The sequence below is a fragment of the Sphaeramia orbicularis genome, chromosome 18 (assembly GCF_902148855.1).
Source record: "Sphaeramia orbicularis chromosome 18, fSphaOr1.1, whole genome shotgun sequence".
Taxonomy (NCBI): domain Eukaryota; kingdom Metazoa; phylum Chordata; class Actinopteri; order Kurtiformes; family Apogonidae; genus Sphaeramia; species Sphaeramia orbicularis.
In genome coordinates, this window is record NC_043974.1 from 3,908,965 (window position 1) to 3,933,974 (window position 25,010).

Here is a 25,010-nt window from a genome sequence, read left to right on the forward strand (position 1 = left end):
TGCTTCTGACACTATATGCAACTTCTTTTTCTAACATGAAACCACATTTTAAAATATATGAAATTTTTTTAAAATATATGATTTGGTTGTTTTCCATAAACTGTGAGAAACTTCTGACGTAATCTTTCAAAAGTCACAAAGTCCTTGAACTTCAGAATTGACACTTTAGATCACAGGTGTCAAACATGTGGCCTGGGGGCCAAATCCAGCCCACCAAAGGGTTCAGTCCGGCCCCTGGGATGAATTTGGGAAATGCAAAAATGACACTGACGAACAATCAAGGATGTTCAAATCATTTTAGGTTATTTCAGTCTAAAGTGGATCAGACCAGTAAAATACTATCATAATAACCTATAAATAATGAAAACTGTACATTTGTGTCTTTGTTTTAGAGTTAAAAAAAAAGTAAAATTACACAAAATTGTTTACATTTACAGACTAGCCTTTTACAAAAAATGTGAATATCTGAAATGTCTTAAGAGAAGTATGTGGAATTTTATTTTTTATATTCTGCCTGTTATTTAATGTTTGGTGTATTTGTAGATCCACTGTGATCTGTAAGTTGTGATGCACATGTATAAATGATAAACTAAGGTGTAATATTGTTGACATTGCACTTATGTTACTAAAGAATTTTCAGGTTGTTCATATTTGTTCATGTTATGTTCGAGTATGGTTCGTAGATGTAAACATTTTCGTACGGAATTTTACTTTTTTCACTCAAAAGTTCTCCTGTTATTTATATTATTTTACTGGTCCGGCCCACTTTAGATCAGATTAGGCTGAATGTGGAACTGAACTAAAATGAGTTTGACACCCCTGAATTAGAGGATTTTTAGGATTAGCTCTGCAGACTGGACAGCATTTGGTATCATTTCTAAAATAAACTTTAGGTCACAAAGTTTCACATTTTGTCTCAAATAAAGACAAATTCAGTCAAAGTGCAGGTTGTCTACAGCGTCCAAGATACAGCACTGGGTCAAAATGAGAAATTCTATGAATTAATAAGAGAATGTGTGTTAGTCAAAAGGAATATTTGTCTCTGAGGTATAGTTCTATTTCAGAACACAGTCTGCATGTTTGTATACATTCACTTCTCACATTCCTTTTGTAAATGTATTATATACATAATCATAAACCTATATATCTACATAATAACACTTCATCATATATGTTGAAAACATTAGCCAACCAGCACTTTGTCATTTGTTTTCCACTGAATCTTATCAATGTATATAAGGTTAGATAAGATTAAGAGTCTGGTTTAGACCGGCTCTAAATATGAGACAGACTGAGTTTGACTCGGTCCAACTGATCTGTGTTCCAGTGTGGACCCGTCTGGGCTCCAAACAGCCGAAAGGAAAAGAAAAGGGTACAAATGAAGGAGATGTGTCACATAGCATATAACAATAACGCACACACACACACACACACACATATATATATATATATATATATATATATATATATATAATTTTTTTTTTTTAATGTAAATTTTTTATTTATTTATTTATTATATCACATATGGTCTAATTGCTCTGATTTCATGGTTCTATGTACCTTGTAGAAGCCAATAACGTAATATCTGGCCAATAACGTAATAAAAGTCCTGAACCGATAATGTAATAACTTTTGCTCGATAACATTATAACTTATTGGCTGGTTATTACGTTATTGGCCTGGTAAAAAAAAAATTCTTTGCAAATGTAATAACTGAGCCAATAACGTAATAAGTTATAACGGGATTGGCCAAAAGCTATCATGTTATGGTATCGGTTTAGGACTTTTATTACGTTATTGGCCTGTTACATTTGAAAAATGGCAAATTAATTATGTTGTCCGCCATTATAACGTTATCAGTTGTTATTAGATTATTGGCTTGTAGATATCTTCATAAATGCTTATTATTACCTCTGCCAAGTGGAGGTTAGGCGGAGGTTATGTTTTCATTGGGGTTTGTCTGTCTGCCTGTCTGTTTGTTTGTTTGTTTGTCTGTCTGTTTGTTTGTCTGTTTGTCTGTTTGTTTGTTTGTCTGTCTGTTTGTTTGTTTGTCTGTCTGTTTGTTTGTTTGTCTGTTTCTCTGTTTGTTTGTCTGTCTGTCTGTTTGTTTGTTTGTTTGTCTGTTTGTTTGTTTGTTTGTCTGTTTGTTTGTTTGTCTGTTTGTTTGTCTGTTTGTTTGTTTGTCTGTCTGTTTGTTTGTTTGTCTGTTTGTTTGTCTGTTTGTTTGTCTGTCTGTCTGTTTGTTTGTTTGTTTGTCTGTTTGTTTGTCTGTTTGTTTGTTTATTTGTCTGTCTGTTAGCAAGATAACTCAAAAAGTTATGGACAGATTTGGATGAAATTTTCAGGAAATGTTGATACTGGCACAAAGAACAGATGATTAAATTTTGGTGGTGGTGGGAACCACACACGACTGATCTGCCTTGGCGGAGGTCTGCGCCCTCTGAGTGCTTCTCTAGTTATAACGTTTATGGAAGGCGGCAAGAAAGAGTTGAAAGTGTGTGGAAGAGAGCACTGACAGCGGGACAACCCCAAACCCTCAAAGACATGAGGAGAACATACCTCAAAGCCCAAGAGCGTTTGGGTGTGAAGACGTGGGTTGGGCTTTGGTGATGGATAAGTGTATGACTGAAAGTTGGTGCCGGAGTCCAGAGCCCCACCCATACTGTGAACAGAAGGGGATATGAAGTGGTCCAGGAGAAGAGATGTTGAGGCGTCCACCAGGAGCGCCATGTGAGCCACAACCATGAGCTCACTTGTTTTGTCTTTAGCTTCAGTCGATTGGACGGCATCCAGGTTTAGATGTCATGCATTAGTTGACGAAGGGCTGTGGGAGGAGCCGAGCGGGCGGTGGAACGCTGACATAAAGCTGGGCGTCGACAGCAGAACAGTAAGAGTTTAGACCATGGCAAACGGATGAGCTGATAAAAGGGGTGCATGTTAATGGTGTACAGGAGTGGGCCAACCACGGAGCTCTGGGGCACACCAGCTGACTTAGGCCGAGGTGGAACTGGAGAGGCTGATGGTGTCAAACTGGTGAAAATGTCATGAGTCCTGTGCATCACTGGTAGACAAGCTACATAATTTACATGACCATTACACCTAAGACAGATTCTATTCAGCTCAGGCTAGAATCTGAACCTTAACCCGGTGGTTCCAACCTGTTTTTTACTCCTGACTATTGGCAAGAATCTGGTGATACGATACAAATCACAATACAAGGATCACAATACGATATATCACAATATATCATGATACTGTTAAAGGCAATTTTTTGTTTGTTACTTTTTAAAAAAAAATGATTATTTCCTGGAAGAACTGAATTACACCAGAAATCTGCACAAATCCTAAACACATTTTTATTTGATCCCAACAGGATCTAATGTTCTATCACCAAATGTTCAAACTGTGTTCAAACTGAAATTCTGTTTTAGACATTCCAGTTTCAGATCCTGTTCAAATGTTCAGATTCTATTAGTTCACAACTAACATCAGAACATTAATTTTAAGCAATCCCAACAAAGGAACTAACATTATTGAATAAAAGAGTGTTAAATAATAATAAATAAAATATAAACAAAAAAGAAAAACAAATAGAACCTCCGCAATATCTGCATTTGAATAAATCCCTAAAAATATTGATTCAGTATTTTTTAATATCGATACAGTATTGTGAAATGAAATATCGCGATATATTGCAGAACCGATATTTTCTTACAGCCCTATTAAAGACTCCAACTGAACTGTTGACATAAGTAAACTGATCTGAGTTTTACTACAGAACTACTGCTAACAGAATTTCTGCTCCTCTGCCGTTCCTCCCTCAGTAGGTGGTCTTCACTTTTTTGCATCAGTTTTTGATGTGGTGGGTTTGGGTTGGGCCCATGTTTTCAAACACTTGTTTGAATAACTCAAGCCTTTGGACCATTAGGCGTTCAACAAGCCTTCAGTCTTTTAAGGTCTCCAACAAAAAAAAGTCCTGAATCAGCCACAGATGCACGACCCACAACCTGAAGTACATTTGGTTCTACTGTGGAAATCTGCCACAGCTCAGTTCATGGGACTCTGTGGCTTCACTACGTACAGATTAAAGACGGTGACAATGGGATGTTTTGACAGCTGTTTGGACTTCTTCAGAACAAAAGCAGACATCAGTTCAGTCAGATAGTGTTGATGTGTCTTTATCTGCATCTTTTTTGCATCATTTGACCAAAATCTTGTTCCTTGTCTCTGTAGATATTTGGACTTTTTGGTCATCAGAAGCTCTACATCAGGGGTTTCAAACATGCTGAAGGTTCCAGTCCAGCCCGTGGGATGAATTTGTGAAGTGCTGTCAAACTCATTTTAGTTCAGGTTCCACATACAGACCAATATGAACTACAGTCAAAGAATAACAGCAGAAGAACCGACAAAAAACTAGAAAAGCACTCGTAGAGCGCAGACCTCCGCCAGGGCAGCTCAGTCTCCCATGCTGTGATCTACTATAAATAATACATGGACTTTGACCCTTAGCATTGATATTATCATCTTTTTTATTGTGTTTTCCTCTATTTCATGTGTTTTGCCAAGATGAAAATTCCAAAACTCCACTATTTTTTCCTGTTCTGGATCATGGTATCCAGAATTTTTGGAGGATCCAGATCAGTCTTCAATATCTTGTAGAACCTGTTGGGAACTTGTTTTGTATTTTTTTTACCAAGCACTCTGACCATTCATTGTGCAGTTACACATACATATGTTCTCCCAATGATAAAGAATCTTTTTAAAAATACCTGCATCCAGACAGTGATCCAGATCATTCCTAAAATCTAATCATTTGTTACTCGTCCCAATTCGGACATTTCCTGAAAATTTCATCAAAATCCGTCCATAACTTTTTCAGTTATGTTACTAACTAACCAACAAACAAACAAACAAACAAACAAACAAACAAACAAACCCTGGCAAAAACATAACCTCCTTGGTGGAGGTAATAATGACTCCATATTTTCTTCTCAATTTGATGCGATAAAAACAAAAAAAAACAAAACACATTACATTATGTCTACAAATAATGACAACTTAAAATTGTCTTAAATTTGTCTTTGTTTTAGTGCAAAAGATAACATTAAATTCTGAAAATATTTACATTTACAAACTATCCTGTAACAATAAAATGTGAATAACCTGAACAAATATGACTAACCTGAAATGTCTAAGGAAAATTCAGCTCAGTTTGAACTCTTGTCTTCCTGTTCCTCAGTGTTTAGTGTCTTTGTAGATCTGATCCAGAATGCACATGGACTAATGAGAAGTGGAGACAGAAGATCGTTAAAATTGCACTTTTCTTTATTTTTTAGATTTATATTTCAGTTTTTCAGGTTATTTACTTTTTTGGGGGATAGTTTATAAAAGTAAGTATTTTCATAATTTAATGGTTTTTTTGCACTAAAACAACGACAAAAATTTGGAGTTGTCATTATTTATAGATGATTCTGTTATTATTTGACTGGTCCGGCCCAGACCCCTGCTCTACATGGATTCATGATGCTGTTCTGACACAGATGAAGAGTGGTTTAAATTAGGAGAATGTGTGTTTGTGACAGAGACAGACGGACCTTGATCCACCCTCGTCGACTGTCCCAACAACATACCGTGACGCAACCGGCTAATGATGAACATCACTCTTTTGTTGTGGCAGAAACCCGCTAAAAAAGCAGAAACGGTGAAAAAAAAATGACATAGAGACATTGGCGTTGCATTTTACTGACAAAAATAATGTGATAAATAACCAGAAGAAATGGGGCATGCAGGGAAAAATGTGATGACCGTGGAAACATGAGAGAGACGGATCAAAACTGAACATTGGAAGTCATGAACGGGAAGATGGATGGCTTCTCCTTTTTTTTTTTTATCCCTTTTCCCTCAAATTTGCACTTAATTTGTCTTTCCCAACATGTTATTTTCTCTTAAACTCTGCTTCTTCTTTTTCTTTCATTGGCATTTCCCTTCATATGATTTACTTCTACTCCTCTTTGATTTTATTTTTTTTATCGTTCACCCATTTTTTTTGTTTTTTTTTAACTTTGTCAGATGTTTGACATATAGGACCATGAACTTGCAGCATCCAAGTTTCTCACCCAGTATCATTTAGTCCAGGGGTCTCAAACACACGTCCTGGGGCCCAAATGTGGCCCGCCAAAGGTTCCAATCCACAGTCAAAGCTGTGGAACTCTTAAGTTCAGGTTCCACATTCAGACCAATATGATCCACAGTCAGATAATAACAGCAGAAGAACCCACAAAAAAGAATGATCCTGTATTTTCTTCTCAATTTGATGTGATAATAATGACAACTTCATATTTTTGTCTTTGTTTTAGTGCAAAAAATAAAATTAAATTGTGAAAATGTTTAAAAAAAATAAAAATAAAAAAATAAAAAAAAAAATATATATATATATATATACACATAACCTGAACAAATGTGAATTAAGCACAATTGGAACTATTTTCTGCGTTTAGTGTCTTTGTAGATCTGATCCATAATGCACATGTAGAAATGATAAATTGAGGCAGAATATTGTTAAAATTGCACGTGTTTTTCTTAAGAAATTTCAGTTTTTTTCAGGTTATTTGCAACTTTTTTGTTTGGATAATTTATAAAAGTAAGTATTTTCATAATTTAATTGGGTTCTTTTTCACTAAAAATTCTGAGTTGTCATTATTTCCAGGTTCTTCTGTAATTATTTGACTGGTCCGGTCCACTGCAGATCAAATGGAGCTGAATGTGGAACCTGAAAGACAGTGAGTTTCAGAGCCCTGAGTTAGTCTTAGATCAACTGTACACAACATAAAAAAACAACTATTACTGATATGATTTAAAATCCATTCCGAAGGTACTCCTTCACTTTTTTCACTTTTGTTATGTTGCAGCCTGATGCAACAATCAATTAAATTCTTTATTTCTCACATTAATCTACACTCAGTACCCCATCATAACAAAGTGAAAATAGAATTTGAGGAAGTTTTGTAAATGTGTAGAAAAGGACATAAGTATTCAGACCCTTTACTCAGTATGTAGTTGAAGTTCCTTTGGAAGCAGTTACAGCCTTAGGCACACCTGGACTGGCCCCTTAAACTCATCAGTTTTCTTCCATTCTTCTTTGTGAATCCTCTCAAACTTGGTCAGGTTGGATTGGACCATCAGTGGACAGCCATTTTTGTTCTGTACAAAACCCTGTAAAGACCCAACAAATACATGAGGTTGTTGTTGTGATCTTATGTCCATTCATGTGATTTGTTGTTTTACATATTCTGACAATTTGTTGCTTTTCCTTCCTTCCTTCCTTCCTTCCTTCCTTCCTTCCTTCCTTCCTTCCATCCATCCATCCATCCATCCATCCATCCATCCATCCATCCATCCGTCCGTCCATCCATCCCTCTCTCCCCTCCCCCTCCTCTCGTTCCTCTGAGGTGCTTCTCAGGTCTTCCCAGGTCCACAGTTATGATCCCTCCAGTGGGTCCTGGCTCTGCCCAGGGTCTCCTCCCAGTTGGACGTGCCCAGAACGCCTCACCAGGGAGATGTCCAGAGCAGATGAACCACCTCAGCTGACTCCTCTCCGTGTGGAGGAACAGTGCTTCTACTGAGCCTCTCCTGGATGGTCCAACTCCTCACCCTAACTCTAGGGGAGAACTGCGGCCCTGCAGAGAAAACGTATTTCCACTGCATGTGTCTGCGATCGTGTCCTTTCGGTCACTACAGCTCGTGACTATATGTGAGGGCAGAACCATAGACTGAGCTGTGCCATTTGACTCAGCTCCTGCTGTACCACCACAGACCAGTACAGCGTCTACAATACTGTGGACTAGGGCGGTAAAACTTTATTTATTTGTTTGTTTATTTGTTTGTTTTTTTTGTACTGGTAAAGCTGCATGTTAAAACTGTATTTATCCAAATGCTGCACTATTAGTTTTCCCAGAAAATAATCTTTTAAAAAAAGAAACAAAACAAAAAATATTGCCATATGAACAGTATCGTGATATATTGTGATATATCATATTGTGATCCTAGTATTGTCATTTGTACTGTATCGTCAGATACACCGCCCTACTTGGGGCAGCAACTCCTTTCCAACTCAGAGAGGGAAGTCCATCCTTTTCCTGCTGACGACCATTGCTTTTGCACAACATCATTTTTGCTTTATGTGACAAAAACACATGGAAACTTTTAACAGCGTCGGTGACTTTTTGTGACATTTCACCAGTCGGACTACTACTTCAGTTTTCTTTCGGGGTCTTCGTATTTGCCCTTGAAGTAGACTTCTTTCTTTCATTAGCCCTCTCTGTGTCTCTGAACCTCAAAACCACATCTCTTTAAAACTCAGACTGGCATTTTACCGGGCAGCTGAACGGCTCATAACCCGTCCGCTGAACTCTGAATGGGCTGTAAACTGTCTGTGCGTCCTCAGGCGTCAGATCTCCTGCTGACAGTCGCACTGTTCGGTGCCAACCAGATGATCCGCACATCCAAAAACTATTAGTCTGCGCAGCACAGGGGGCACAGCTTCTTTCTTTTGTTGCATGACACACACACTGTTGTTAATCAGAGGTTTATAGCTAACACATGTAGCGTCGCTTTCCCATGATGACACACCACCTTCAGCTACAAAACATGGTTCATTAGGTCAGAGTGTGTGTGTGTGTGTGTGTGTGTGTGTGCGTGCTGTCAGCCACATATGTATGTGAGTGTTTTATGAGTGTTTGTGTCGAACTTCAGTTGTTGTCTTGTAAGTAGGTGAGGAGGCAGATAAAGACATCTGGGCCGTGTGACTCAGCTGTGTGTTAGTGTGCACGCCTTCCAGCTTTCAGTAACTGTGATTTACTCTGGTCTTCACTCACTCACTCACTCACTCACTTTTGTCTCTCTCTCTCAGTGCGTTTCATCATCAGTGTTAGGGAAAGTTCAAGCCATTAGATATTCACTTACTGTGAAAAGCTGTAACTTTCCGAAATCAGACGTCATTCTTTGGAAAACTACAGAGCTATCTAAGCCACCACGTCCTCCACATACAGCAGGAGTGTCCGACCCTGGTCCTCCAGGGCCGGTATCTGCATGTTTTAGATCAGGGGTCTCAAACATGCGGCCCAGGGGCCAAATGCGGCCCACCAAAGGTTCCAATCCAGCCCGTGAGAGGAATTTGTAAAGTGCTGTCAAACTCATTTTAGTTCAGGTTCCACATCCAGACCAATCTGATCTACAGTCAAATAATAACAGCAGAAGAACCCACAAAAAAGAATGGCTGCAGATTTTCTTCTCAGTTTGATGTGAAAAAAAACCAAAACAAAACATTACATTATGTCTGTAAATAATGACAACCTCAACTGTTTGTCTTTGTTTTAGTGCAAAAATAACATTAAATTATGAAAATATTTACATTTACAAACTATCCTGTAACAATAAAATGTGAATAACCTGAACAAATATGAACAACCTGAAATATCTAAAGAAAATTCAGTCCCGTTTGAACTCTTTTCTTCCTGTTCCTCAGTGTTTAGTGTCTTTGTAGATCTGATCCAGAATGCACATGGACTAATGAGAAGTGGAGGCAGAAGATTGTTAAAATTGCACTGATTTTTCTAAAGAAATTTCAGTTTTTTCAGGTTATTCACATCTTTTTTGTTTGGATAGTTTATAAAAGTAAGTATTTTCATAATTTAATGTTTTTTTTTTTTTTGCACTACAACAAAGACAAAAATTTGCAGTTGTCATTATTTATCGGTTCTTCTGTTCTTATTTGACTGGTCCCGCCCACTGCAGATGAGATCAGGCTGAATGTGGAACCTAAAAGGAAATGAGTTTGAGAGCCCTGGTTTAGATGTGTCCCTCTTCCAGTCCACCTGACGGTCGTTATCAGACTTCTGCAGAGCTTGATGATTGGCTGATCATTTGAATCAGGTGGGTTGGAAGAGGGAAACATCTAAAACACAGGTCTCAAACATGCGGCCCGGGGTCCAAATCCAGCCCGCCAAAGTTTCCAATCTGGCCCCTGGGATGAATTTGCAAAGTGCAAGTTAGGGCATCGAACTCAAAAATAATATCATAATAATCTATAAATAATGACAAGACCATTTTTTCTCTTTGATTTAGTTCAAAAAACATTAAATTATGAAAATATTTACATTATGAAACTATCCTTAAGCTGTCAATAAAATATGAACAACCTGAAATGTCGAACACACAGGTGTCAAAGTCATTTTAGTTCAGTTCCACATTCAGCCTAATCTGATCTAAAGTGGGCCGGACCAGTAAAATAATATAAATAATAGGATAAGAACTTTTGAGTGAAAAAAGTAAATTCTGTAATGAAAATGTTTACATCTACTTGAACATAACGTGAACAAATATGAACAACCTGAAAATTTTTAAGTAAAATAAGTGCAATGTCAACAATGTTACACCTTAGTTTATCATTTCTACATGTGAATCACAACTTACCGATCACAGTGGATCTACAAATACACAAAACATTAAATAACAGGCAGAATATTATTACAATTCCACATACTTCTCTTAAACATTTCAGATATTCACATTTTTTGTAAAAGGCTAGTCTGTAAATGTAAACATTTTTGTGTAATTTTACTTTTTTTTACACTAAAACAAAGAGACACATTTACAGTTTTCATTATTTATAGGTTATTGTGATAGTATTTTACTGGTCTGATCCACTTTAGACTGAAATGACCTAAAATGATTTGAACATCCTTGATTGTTAATATCTTCAGTGTAATTTCTGCATTTCACAAATTCATCCCAGGGGCCGGACCGGACCCTTTGGTGGGCCGGATTTGGCCCCCAGGCCGCATGTTTGCCACCTGTGATGTAGGTTGATTTTCCTGTTGGTACTTCTGGAGATCTAAGGTGTAATATTGTTGACATTGCACTGATTTTACTAAAGAATTTTCAATTTTCAGGTTGTTCATATTTGTTCATGTTATGTTCATTCGTAGATGTAAACATTTTTTTTACAGAATTTACTGTTTTTTCTCAAAAGTTCTTATTCTCTTCTTTATATTATTTCACTGGTCCGGCCCACTGTAGATCAGATTAGGCTGAATGTGGAACTGAACTAAAATGAGTTGGACACCTCTGACCTTCATGTACCTCTTTTTAAAGGCTCTGCTTGAACTGAGAATTGAACCTACAACCCTCTGGTCTATTGTCATTCATCTGTGTTTAATTTCACAACAAAAACCAAAACACATTATTTGGATGTAGCAAGTACAAATGACATTTAGTTTATGTGATTGTGACCTGCACTTTCAATTTATTTACAGATAAACACACGTTTTGTTGACCTCAGGAGGATCCAGTGGTTGTAAGGTTCACCTCCCTGCACATGCTCAGAAGCACGGTTATTATCGTTAACGAAAACTAATGAAATGACGAAAACTAGAATTGAAAAAACATTTTGGTTAACTGAAATAAATAAAAACTGTAATTAAAAGAAAAGAAAGATAACTAACTGAAACTGTATTGTGTGCTTACAAAACTAACTAAAATGAATACAAATTACGGATAAAATTCCCTTCGTTTTCGTCTTTGTCAATGTCGGATTGATATGAATTCGATTTATTTCGCTCTACCAATTGTAGCTAGCGGCACCATACGACACTTTTTGGTCCGTCACTGGTGTTCACTTGTGGTTTCCAGTCGTCTTCTGGTCCCCACTCTACCTGGAAACATGGAGACTAAAGCAGCAGAGTCCTGTCTGGGATTGATTTGAATAGGAGCACAGAGAAGAAGAGAAAAGAGACGACAAAACTAAAATTAAACTAAAACTAAACTAAAACTAAGCATGTAGAAAAAAAAAAGAAAACTAATAAAACTAGCAAACCTGCTCTAAAAACAAATTAAAACTAACTGAATTAGAGAAAAAAAAGGTCAAAACTAAATAAAACTAAACTAGAATGAAAAATCCTAAACTATTAGAACCTTGCTCAGAAGGACAGGAAGCACTTGTCACCGTAAACAAAGCAAAACTCAATATAAAGCCTTGTTTTAAAGCCCCGTAATGAAATGAGGCCAAAACTTACACCACAGCTTTTAACAATTATGCAATTTAATGATTATTCCACCTCCAAGTTACTAGAAAGAAATGTTGTACTCAGTGTGACACTGATGATACACACAAACACAAAGTACTTCATTCAACGCAACATAAACAATAAAAACCTATGAAAACCACAGTGGGCCCGTGCACACTAACGCTGCGCTCTTCCCAGAAATCATAAAGATAATCAGTTAGTCAGTTTCCCACATGGATAACAGTCTCTCTCTCTCTCTCTCTGCCTCTCGCTTACACCCGTCTCACCCATATGTTCAGACGCACACGCTCAAACCCACGCACACACATTTCCCAGTTTTCCCCAGAGACGTCTGTATCGAATCAGATCTAAAACGGCAATTACAGTAATGCTGCCTGGCACTTTAATGTTTTTGTATTCACCGTAAATACTAGGGGAAAAATCCACTGAACACACACACACACACACACACACACACACACATATGTCATAACAATCCCTAACACAGAGCTATCAGGTCTCTGCTAAGCTTTAATAATAAGCTCCATTATAATTCAGCTTTCTTCATATGTGGTCAGCAACGAAAAGAGGAATGAAAAACTGGCAGTGCTTCACACACACACACACACACACACACACACACACACACACACACACACACACAAGCTGTAGTAGTAGTCCTTCAGTCAGGCCACAGCTATTTTTGGGGGAATATTAGTAAAAGTCAGAAGGAGATGAAGCGATAGGGGATGAGAGGAGCCGGACCACAGGCATCCCCAGAACCAGGCCTGAATAATGTGGTCGTCCTGCAGCTCCGAAGACATTTCCACTTTTAAATCAACTTGACAGAGATTGTTGGAAGGCTTCGTGTGCCAGATCCAGAAGAGGAATGTAACTTTACTTTTAACGTCGTACTTAAAGCAGCGTATAACTTTCATCACTAGTGTTTTTTTCAAATGTGTAAAACCCCAGTGCTAGGATAATTATCACTGATCCAGTGTTTACGTAAAACCAAACGCGATTCGGGCCTTTTCAGAAATGTTGTCACCAAGTGCATTGTGGGAATGGGAATTCCACGCAGCAGCCGTTTGTCTGTTGGTGAGTGTTGAACTCAAATACACCCCAAGGAACTGGGGCGGGGGGGGGGGGGGGTCCTGGTCAGGGACTTTGTGACTGGTTTGACCTCAACCACCTTCAGCTCAACACACTTTATGCACCTTTATTCTTATACATTTAACACACGTCTGACAGCTTCAGATTAGATTCTTTCATTCCTTCCTGTTCATTAGTTAAATAAACTCTTTAAAAACGCTCTTCAGATGTAGAGTAATTTTGGAGTTTCTGCGTAGGGTTTTTATGTTTAAGATGACATAGATAGATAGATAGATAGATAGATAGATAGATAGATAGATAGATAGATAGATAGATAGATAGATAGATAGATAGATAGATAGATAGATAGATAGATAGATAGATAGATAGATAGATAGATAGATAGATAGATGTAAGTAAGGACTTCTGATTGTATGTACACATTTCAGGGCAGTGATATAAAGTGAAAAAGTGATATAAGAAAATATAATATATAATAATATATAATATAATAAAAGTCTTGAACTGTTATAGTAATAAGTTATAACTTATTCCGTTATTGGCTCAGTTATTACATTTGCAAAGAATTTTTTTTTTTTTTTGCCAGGCCAATAATGTAATAACCAGCCAATAAGTTATAACGTTATTGGTTCAGTACTTTTATTAGGTTGTTGGCCAGATATTACGTTATTGGGTTATTACATTTTAAAAACGGCAAATTTATTACATTATCAGCTGTTATTACATTATTGGCTTCTACAAGATCAAACTGGGCTGAATGTGGAACTGAACTAGAATGAGTTTGACAGCCCTGCCACAGAGTCTTTACCAACAGTCCTGAATGTTTTCACTCATTAACCCTTAATAGGTAACCATGGTGCCCCCCACAGCTACAGGTAACCTGGGGTCTAGCTGGACCCCAGGTTACCTATTAAGGGTTAATAACTTTTCTCACTGGACAACAATGGACTTTGGATCCTTCTCTTCATGGACTTGTGCCTGTATGTTTGTCTGTTATTGTTGATGTCGTTCCTCTGCAGACGGACCTAACACACGCCTGAATGTTCCAGACCAGTAAACTGCGCAGACTTACATGGAGACCGGGTTCGGAGTATCAGTAAAAAGCTGTTTTTATTGAATGGGTGTTTCACCAACATAACTCTGATATCAGGAAGAACGGGTTTGCTCATTTTTGAAACCAGGTCCCAGAATTTCTAAAGGGAAGGCAGGTTTATTTCTAGAACACATTTCATGTACAAGACAATTCAAAGTGCTTTACATAAAACAGTAAAAGCATTACAGCAGGGAAGCAAGAAAAAGTATAGGCATGAAGTAGATTTAAAAAACAAAAAACAGATAAAACAGATAAACACTTGAAGCTTAATAGACACAGTACAGATCTGAACTCCATCAAATCAGTCAGATTTTATTTATATAGCACCAAATCATAACAAAAGTTATCTCATGACACTTTACATATCAAATTGGTTGAAACCAGACTCTGAGCTGATGGATAAAAACTATTCAAATGCAGCTGCGGCGGTGGCGGCTGCTGGTCTTTCAGACAGGGGACGCTCACTGTCGGCTTACATCCAAAAAACTGTCAAGTTATTTCAACATAAATTCGTCCTCCGTTCCTTTTTAAGAAAATGCTCAGTGACCTTATCGTACCAAGTAAACAAGAAAACGTTGAAATTATGTTAAATTGAAACACGGAAGTACAATGAGTGTGTTTTATTTACAGCGCAAGAAATGAACAAGTAATTTCCTAGTGGTTTCTGTGATTTCACAGCAGAATGTGTGACGGTATTAAACTGAACTGTGTCAGTGAAGGATCAGATCTGAAAACAGCTGTCAATCAAACAGGATTCAGCCTTTGGACCCATCCTCCAATCAGCACATGGAAGCTCAGCGTCCAGCCTGGCTGAGCTCCGCCCACAGCTCCATTCACCCCCAGAGACGCCGATCGTCCGGGGGTGGGACAACATGGTGTCATTTATCCAATTACCGTCCAGTTTAGAGTCAGTTTCCAGCAGTTCCACTCAGTCCCATTGAAGTGCATGGACGCTGAGTGTCTGCGGACAAATGCACTGAGCAGAGATGGAGGAGAAAACACAGACATGGGAATGGAGGAGAAGTGAACAACATCCAGTCCGCTGATCTGGGATCAAACTGATTCTGAACTCAGTGCATTTAACTGGAGTCAGTTTAGGGGAAGCTGAGCTTCCACTGCAGTCTGACACTAAACACTGCTGAGAACAGGTGGGTCTTTAACCTGGATTTAAATAAACTGAGTGTTTCAGCTGATCTGAGGCTTTCTGGGAGTTTGTTCCAGACGTGTGGAGCATAGAAGCTGAACGCAGCTGACCTGAGGGGTCTGGGGGGTTCGTATTGGGTCAGGGGGTCACTGATGTATTTAGGTCCTGAACCATTCAGAGCTTTATAGACCAGCAACAGAACTGTAAAGTCTGTCCTCTGACGGACAGGCGGCCAGTGGGAGGACCTCAGAGTTGGACTAATGTGATCCGTAGGGATGGGAATCGATAAGAATTTAACAGTTCCGATTCCATTATCCATTTTGCTTATTGAACCGATTCCTTATCGATTCTCATTGGGTGAGGGAATGAAAGAGTACAAACAGGTGTGTTTGTATTAACTGTCTTTTATATTTTCATCTGCACAGAAAATAGAACATATACAGTATGTACAAATAATAAGAACAGATGACACCGGGCCTGGTTTGGGGAGGGGCCGGGGGGGGTGGGGGGGGGCGTACAGTGACAGTGAAACTACAGATGTTTTACTAATTCTTCTGTTGCCGCATTTCCAGGTTCTGGTTCGACTCTGCTCGTCTCCTGTTGTTGTGCTCCTCATTTCCTTTCCCCTACCTTCAGAAACTTGTATTTGAAGGGGTACAACGTTTGTTGCCCGCACCGGAACCAGAACTGGGCCTGGATGACGGCCTGGTGTAGATTCATAAGTGCCGCTAAGTACCGAATCAAATGAATCACATGTGGACAAATGTTTGAACAGACTGGAGGGATTCCACCTGTAGAAGAAATGGAAGCTTTGACAGAGTTCAACTGGACCTGGTGTGGTCTGTTTAGACCTGGTGTGGTCTGTTTGGACCTGGTGTGGTCTGTTTGGACCTGGTGTGGTCTGTTTAGACCTGGAGTGGTCTGTTTGGACCTGGTGTGGTCTGTTTGGACCTGGAGTGGTCTGTTTAGACCTGGTGTGGTCTGTTTAGACCTGGTGTGGTCTGTTTGGACCTGGTGTGGTCTGTTTGGACCTGGTGTGGTCTGTTTGGACCTGGTGTGGTCTGTTTGGACCTGGTGTGGTCTGTTTGGACCTGGTGTGGTCTGTTTAGACCTGGTGTGGTCTGTTTAGACCTGGTGTGGTCTGTTAGGACCTGGTGTGGTCTGTTTGGACCTGGTGTGGTCTGTTAGGACCTGGTGTGGTCTTTTTGGACCTGGTCTGGTCTGTTAGGACTGTTTCTGCTTCAACACCATGTTGTCTTCGTTCTGACCAAAACAATGCAGCGTATGTGTGACATCATCGCGCATGTGCATTGAAGGCAGAATCGTTAAACAGGCAAACGATTTCAAGGAATGGAGCTACTGGGATCTGGTTCTCAAAAAGAACCGGTTCTGGATTCCCATCCCTAGCGGTCCACTTTTCTGGTCTTAGTGTGGACTCTAACAGCAGAGTTCTGAATGGATTTTTTCGCTCGACCTGTGAAGACACTGTTCCAATAATTGAGCCGACTGCAGACGAACACAGATTCTCCAAACCTTGTATTTGTGTGTGACGCCATGACCCCACCCCCACCCTAACCCACTGATGCGTTCATGTTCACCACCTTCTGCAATCAACTGAGTGATTAAAAAAAGTCCGGAAGCAGAAAATCCACATAATGAGCCTAAAAACCAGAGGGTGGATTTATGTGTGACTGGTCTCATGGGGAAAAAAATCAGAGAAAGTGAAAGTTCTACACACACTGTTAGTGTTTCTGTGACCTTTGACCCCAGGACTCATCAATAACCAGGAGGTGAGGAGAAGTGTGTGTGCTGTCCCATCCATCTTCATTAGACTGTGTGTGTGTGTGTGTGTGTGGACAGTGAAGCGCGCACACACACACACACACACACACACACACACACACACACACACACACACACACACACACACACACACACACACACACACACACACACACACACACACACACACAGTAGTTTAGGAAGGCTCAGACTGTGGGCTTCTTTAACACTGGTTGGTGCTCTGTTCGTCAGACCTCCTCTATCTGATGCCAGTCTGTCTGTTTTTTTGTCGGTGTGTCTTATCTGTTCTGGTTTAGTGTTGGAGGAAGGACACAGTTATCTGATCAGCTGATTATTTAACTGTGGATCTGACACTGGAGACAGACCGTATGCAAAACACTGTCCAACCAGGACCAGGAAGAGTGAGGGGGGTTAAGAGACGATAACGACAGAGGACAAAAGAGGACGACAGAGGACAGTCAGAACTTCTTGAGTAAAAAAATGGAGATTTTGAGATAAATTTACAAGAAAGAGTCACAAATGTATGACAAACAAACTAGGAAGTGTAAATCACCATAAACAAAACACTGACCACGTCCATGTGATAAATCTCATCTTTTCCACCTCTGGCCTCATGTCCTGTGCACACTGTTAGGAACACTTTATTAAAGCGACTCCGTCCTGGGGTGGACACCAGGTCTGCCTGTGCATTTAGAACCCACTGTCTGGACTCGTCTGGTCTGACTGAGCTGCTTTGGATTCAAGTTTATTACAGGCAACATTTCAGTACATGTCATGACTTTTACAGGGTTTTTCTGAACTATTCCACTTGCATTCTGTCTGAAGTCTGTGTTTTTGACATTAATACAAGTCAAAGTGTCTTTGTGCAGTAATGGACCTGAACCAGAGGGGTTGAGTGGGTCCAAAGGGGACGGCTCCTGTCCTCCATGAACTCCTGCTCTAACACGACCTGCTTTGCATTTGGAGGAAGTGGTTCGAACATGTTACACAGTGACTTCCTTTTTTTTTCTTTTTTCTATATTTAGTAAGAACACACTATCAGATGTGAGCATCACAGTGTGTGTGTGTGTGTGTGTGTGTGTGTGTTGGAGCTGGACTGTGGTATCAGTATCCTCTGATGACCTTCCTCCACTGCAGGTGTGTGATGAAAACTGGACCTCAGCGCTCCTTCAGCTGTTTCAGGTCGTTTCTGTCCAGTGGACGTCACTGGTGTCCATCTGGGACCTACGACAGTAATGTGTGAAACCAGATTCTGTTATTATAGGACAGTGTCTACTGTCAGTACTGTGGCACGAAATATGGGTGTGTCTATTTCCACAGAGCCAATCAGATGTCAGCATTCATGCTGTTCCAGTTAACACTACGGACATGTTGTCCCAGATCCAATCATGGACACTGTTCCATGAAGGGACTCCGGTTTTTGGGGCATTTCACCCAGAGGCGGGGCTACGTCCTGCATCACTGATGTGTTGTGTCTGATGTGGGTTCTTGTGTCGGTGCAGTGTCATAATCTGGTTAACCCCGAACCCTAACCCTGAACCCTAACCCTGAACCCTAACACATAGAACAGAACCCCGGCTCTGGGCAAACTGCCCCAAAAATGCCCCAGAAACCATACGAGTATGGACGCGAAACTGTTAGAATCCACTAAAGACAAAGACCAGGAGAGGAGTGGTGTGGGCGGAGTCTGGGGAACTCTGATAGGCCCATGTGTGATGGTTCTGTCCACAGGGGGACAGGGTCCAGTCTACAGAGGACAGAACCAGGACACTGACTGGACCTGAGGGACAGAGACACTGGACAAAGGTAGTCCAACAGGACTGAGGACAGACCAGGACAAAGGTAGTCCACCAGGACTGAGGACAGACCAGGACAAAGGTAGTCCAACAGGACTGAGGACAGACCAGGACAAAGGTAGTCCAACAGGACTGAGGACAGACCAGGACAAAGGTAGTCCACCAGGTCTGAGGACAGACCAGGACAAAGGTAGTCCAACAGGACTGAGGACAGACCAGGACAAAGGTAGTCCAACAGGACTGAGGACAGACCAGGACAAAGGTAGTCCACCAGGTCTGAGGACAGACCAGGACAAAGGTAGTCCAACAGGACTGAGGACAGACCAGGACAAAGGTAGTCCACCAGGACTGAGGACAGACCAGGACAAAGGTAGTCCACCAGGTCTGAGGACAGACCAGGACAAAGGTAGTCCAACAGGACTGAGGACAGACCAGGACAAAGGTAGTCCAACAGGACTGAGGACAGACCAGGACAAAGGTAGTCCAACAGGACTGAGGACAGACCAGGACAAAGGTAGTCCACCAGGACTGAGGACAGACCAGGACAAAGGTAGTCCACCAGGACTGAGGACAGACCAGGACAAAGGTAGTCCACCAGGACTGAGGACCTGTTATTCTTCTGTACCCTCACATGTGCTCTGAAATGACGTTCTGCTTCAGTGTTTAGTTTCATCTTCAGTGTCAGGTTCTACATGCGTGGGGCTGGTCAGATGTTCTTGCTGATGTCCTTCAGGTTGTTTCTCAGGTCATTTCTCTCACCGTCAGCCTTCATTTGTTTAGTTTTAAGACTATTTCATATTCTCCACGGTAAAGCTCAGGTTTTGGACGTGATACTAAAGACACTGGAGTCTGGATGAGCTGATGGACGTTTGAAACACACATCTGTGTCCGCTCAGAGACCAAGAAACTGTCAGAGAGGAAATAATGAGAACACACACACACACACACACGCTGCAGCTCACTTATCGCACCACAACACGTGTGGTACTATTCCCAGTGTAGTTTGTTTTAAATGAGACGTGAACATTTACACACTTGTGTTTTCCACCACAGAGGACGGACACACCAGAGGAACTGGAACATTCTGACAGCGTCTTCTTCATCCTGTTCTTCTTCAGCACCTGCTTCTTCTCCTTCTTCCGCTCATCCTCTTCTTCCTCCAGAGTCGGGGTCTACTCCAGGTTTCTGCAGTGTTTGTATAAAGTACTGGAAGTACAAGTACTCTACCAGAAAACTACTGTGGTCACCAACTGAAATACTCCTTAGTTCAAGTCTTTAAGTGTCTGGTATTTACTGGACTTAAGTAGTAAATCTACACTTAAATGTACTCAAGTAATGTACGCAAAAGTACAAGTAAACAATAACACCCAAAGGCTATTTGGAATATTCTAAAGTTTATCCAGGATTTAAAACATGGTCAAGTAAACAAACAGTCCAAACAGTGAAGATGTCCCCATCACACACTTTAATAAAAATAGGACCAAGGCTCCTGTAGTCCAACGGCATTTTTAAAGACATTCATTTGACCTTTCAAGGTCACTCAGGGTCAAAGGTCATGGCACCAAATCAAAGCCCATATGTGACTTCCTATCTATTACCAATAGTAATTATATCAATATCTTCAACTGTTTTCAAGTTATAGCACTTAAAAATGTGTCCCATTATAAACCAATGGGGACTTAGAACATTTCAAAAATTCATAAAAATTTCAAAAATTCTTAAAAAATTCAAAAATCAGTATTTCCCCATTCTGTGAACAAACTTGGTAGATCTTACCCCGAAGATGTTCCACAACAAATATCAACTCATTCTGACTGACGGTGACAGAGAACTTAATTCTAATAATGATCTATCTATCTATCTACAGGGGTTGGACAAAATAATGGAAACACCTTAAAAAACCAACAAAATATAATTTCATATGGTGGAGGTCCGCCTTTTGCGGCAATTACAGCCTCAATTCTCCGAGGTATTGATTCATACAACTTGTGAATTGTTTCCAAAGGAATTTTCAGCCATTCTTCAGTTAGAATACCCTCCAACTCTTTTAGAGACGATGGCGGTGGAAATGGACGTCTTACTTGAATCTCTAAAACTGACCATAAATGCTCAATAATGTTGAGGTCTGGGGACTGTGCCGACCATACGAGATGCTCAACTTCATTCGAATGTTCCTCATGCCATTCTTTAACAATTCTAGCTGTATGGATTGGGGCATTATCATCTTGAGGTGAAGGTGTTTCCATTATTTTGTCCAACCCCTGTATCTATCTATCAAACATGAACTGTTGGTGACTCATCCTTCCTTCCCACCACAGACAGACAGCTGTAACTGATGCAGAGGTGAGGGTTCCATTAACTCTGTAGTGTCTTTAATTTAACTCTGAGTCCACTTTCCCAGAGCGTCTCCTCAGACTGGACTTACTTTTCTCCAGGTCTAAGTATGAGGACCTTAAACCGGAAACCCGTTTGTTTACTGAACACATGACAATAAACGCTTTGAATCTTGAATCTTCTGGGTGGAACTGACTGAATGTCTTTGTTTGTGATCCAGGTGAACTCTGATCACATGACTTCTCAACACTGGATCTGTCTGATCACGTGACTCACTGTGAAAAATCTGTCCTAAACGACATCATCAAACACTTGAACACACTGAAAATATGGTCAGAATCACAGAGAACAGAAAGGACGTGTTCAACAGCCTTTGGCATCACGCTCACCTTTGTGACCTTTGACCTCTCAGACAGCAGGGGTTTGTGTTTACAGGGATGTAATTAATGAGGATCTGTGTGTGTGTGTGTGTGTGTGTGTGTTCCATCAGTGGAGCGTGTCCCACAGAAAAGGCTTCAGTCTTTTATTTCGGCTCCTTTTTCTCTTCTACATATTCACCGTTCCCAACATTTTCCTCAAACTTTGACGCTTTAAAGAGGTGGAGTTTGGCTGAAAGCTTTTCTGTCGTTTTAACCCCAGTGGTCTGATCTGAAGGGTTCGCCTCGGTGCTCAGTCTCACATGTCCACAGATCTGTGCTGTGGCTCTGGTACTGTCCACTGTCAGACCCAGTTTAAGGGGGTTCAGGGGGTCCGGCTCCAACCAGGATGAACTGGTTGGAGCTGATGACATTAGATTCAGTAGCAGAATTTAAAAAAAAAAAAAAAGAAGTCAAGAGCAGACATCCAACACTTTATTTCATGAACATTTGTGACATTTGTTGTAACTATTAGTAACTGATGCTGTAATTAGTGGTTTAATACAACAGCTTGTACAGTGCTTCTGTCTCAATGAAGATTTCTACGTACAAAATACAAAAAAAAAAAAAGTCGCAGCAGTTAAAGTGGGAGGACTCTGGACAAACGTCTGCAAGACTAGAGGACGAAGACACGTTCCAAAACCTGCAGCTGAAGACAAACCACCGACTAAACCATGTCAGGATCAGATGTGTACGTCTGCTCAGTACCCGCAGGTGAAGGTCTGCTCAGTACCCGCAGGTGAAGGTCTGCTCAGTACCTGCAGGTGAAGGTCTGCTCAGTACCCGCAGGTGAAGGTCTGCTCAGTACCCGCAGGTGAAGGTCTGCTCAGTACCCGCAGGTGAAGGTCTGCTCAGTACCTGCAGGTGAAGGTCTGCTCAGTACCCGCAGGTGAAGGTCTGCTCAGTACCTGTTCACCTTCAGATCCAGCTCAGATGATCCAATTCCACTGATTTTCCCCGAAGAACTTAAATGCTTCATCCATATTTGGTTTGAAACTAAAGCACTAAACAAAAATAAACTACATCCACATTTCTAATAATAACTGAACCTTGAACTTTTCTGAAAAATCCGTTTCTTGGTGAAGACACAGAAAAGTCTGACACCGAATCGTCTTCATTTCAGACAGAACTGAAACGTAGATGGATGGTAATTTTGCTGAAATACATATTTTAAAAAAACTACATCTTGCTCATCAATTGTGGAAATTTGATGCAAAGAATATGATGTACAGTACAAATTCAACTGGAAAATACTTGACGTTTTGGGGAAAAAAAGTCTTAAGTGAATTCAGTTTTACGACGGCGTGTTAGGTCCACATGGGAAAATAAAAACACTTCTCAGTACGAGAATGAAGTCGTAAAATATCGAGATAAAACCTGTAAGTTTTTGGAGAATAAAGTCGAATACAAAAAGAGTCATGATTTAAAAACAGGCGGGACAAATATCATAATTTACCAGAATAAAGTCGTACCCATTTGTCACATAATGGAGATCGTGGAACATTCTGAGGTTCTACTTTCATTTGGGGTTTACATACAAAGGCCAAATACTGAGCCTATTAGCCCCGCCCACCATCAACACATTAGCATTAGTCGAAGGACTTTGAAGACAGTTCGCCGAAAGGATTTGGCGCAAATTCCCTCTTTTGTGGAGAAGGAAGTGACTGCAGGTGGTCGACTGCAGGGCTAGCGCTGGTGAAATTATGACTTTATTCTCGTAAATTTTTATGTTTTCACCTCCTGTTTTTAAATTACGATATTATTCTTGTAATATTTTGGCTTTATTCTCAAAATATGATATTATTCTCATAATATAACAACTTCATTCTCGTAAAATTCTGACTCTTGTCATATTCAACTTTCTCATTAAATTACGGGTTTTAGCTAGCGCTGTAACCGGAACCTCTGTCATCAACAAGGCTTACAACTTATAAATTATGATTTTTTATCGCACTATTGCAAATTTATTTTCAAAATATGACTTTAATGTCAAAAAAGTATGACATTATTTTTGTTAAATTGAGTTTTTTTTTAATTCCAACTTTATTCTCATAACATTATGGCTTTATTCTTAAAATACTACAATTTTATTCTAACTTTTTATTTTTCTGATGTGGCCCTAATGCACTGTTGTCAGTTTCTAGTGGGATTATGACTTTACTCTCAAAAAAGTACATTATTTTCGTTAAATTATGATTTTTTTTTTTTTTTTTTACATACAACTTTATTCTCATAACATTATGACTTTATTCTCAAAATATTACAACTTTATTCTAAGTTTTATTTTTCTGATGTGGCCCTTAATATGCCATCATAAATTTCTCGTGGGATTTTGTTGTTTTTTTTCCAGAGCAACAAAGAAAAGCATTAACACAGAAGATGAAAAAACGCTATCAGTGACGGCTCCAGGTTCGATGTCGTGTTCCAGAGACGATGAAATAACAGATGTTATTGGGAGTAAAAGTCGTGTAAACACTCAGAAAGTGTCCAGAGTCCAAACATCATAAACTGCTGCTTAATCTGCAGGAAAAAAAGGAACAATACAGCAAAGGCACATTCAACACCAACGGCCCCGTTTCCCTTATTAACAAAAACACGCATCTACAAAAGACAAATTCAACAAAAACACACATGCCTGCGTGAATGCACATACGTGAACCGTACGGAAGTACATCTGTCTCATCAGATTTTGAATTATAAAAGCCACTGAATTTCTAGCACTGAATTTTTTTTTGCACTGAAATTAAGTATCTGAATGTTTTGTCTCTGAATTCAACTATTTTCATACATTCAGAAATAAAAAAAATTCAGATGCAAAAAATTCAGATCACACATCCACACTGACCGTCTTCCTGCATCAGTGTCACATGACCAACCTAATGTAACTCGACTGGCTGGCTGTCGGTTCGACTTGAGATAGAGCTGATTGCTTTTCCTTGGTGTCCTGGATGTGTGATCTGAAATTTTTGCATTTGAAATTTTGCTTCTGAATTTTTTCATCTGAATATTTTGCATCTGATTTTTTTTTTTTTTTTTTTTATTCTAAATTTCTGAACATAGTTAAATTCAGAGACAAAAAATTCAAATACTTAATTTCAGTGCAAAAAAAAATTCAGTACTAGAAATTCAATGGCTTTTATAATTCAAAATCTGATGAGACAGATTTACTTCCATAGAACTGACAGTGTCCACATGCACACGTCAACGAAAAGTTAAAGAAACGAGCAAACAGTGACTGAACGCAACGGC

General features: G+C 39.8%; 2 long non-coding RNA genes across 2 annotated transcripts; one reads left to right on the forward strand and one right to left on the reverse strand.

The window, feature by feature from the left end:
* Positions 1-1,645: 1,645 nt before the first annotated feature.
* Positions 1,646-13,860, forward strand: LOC115438531 (uncharacterized). The gene is made up of 2 exons (XR_003938098.1): positions 1,646-1,793; positions 13,822-13,860. It is a non-coding gene; the product is annotated as an uncharacterized LOC115438531 (long non-coding RNA).
* An 8,314-nt stretch (positions 13,861-22,174) lies between these two features.
* Positions 22,175-24,550, reverse strand: LOC115438528 (uncharacterized). The gene is made up of 2 exons (XR_003938095.1): positions 22,670-24,550; positions 22,175-22,619 (listed from the first exon to the last, which is right to left on the reverse strand). It is a non-coding gene; the product is annotated as an uncharacterized LOC115438528 (long non-coding RNA).
* Positions 24,551-25,010: the final 460 nt, after the last annotated feature.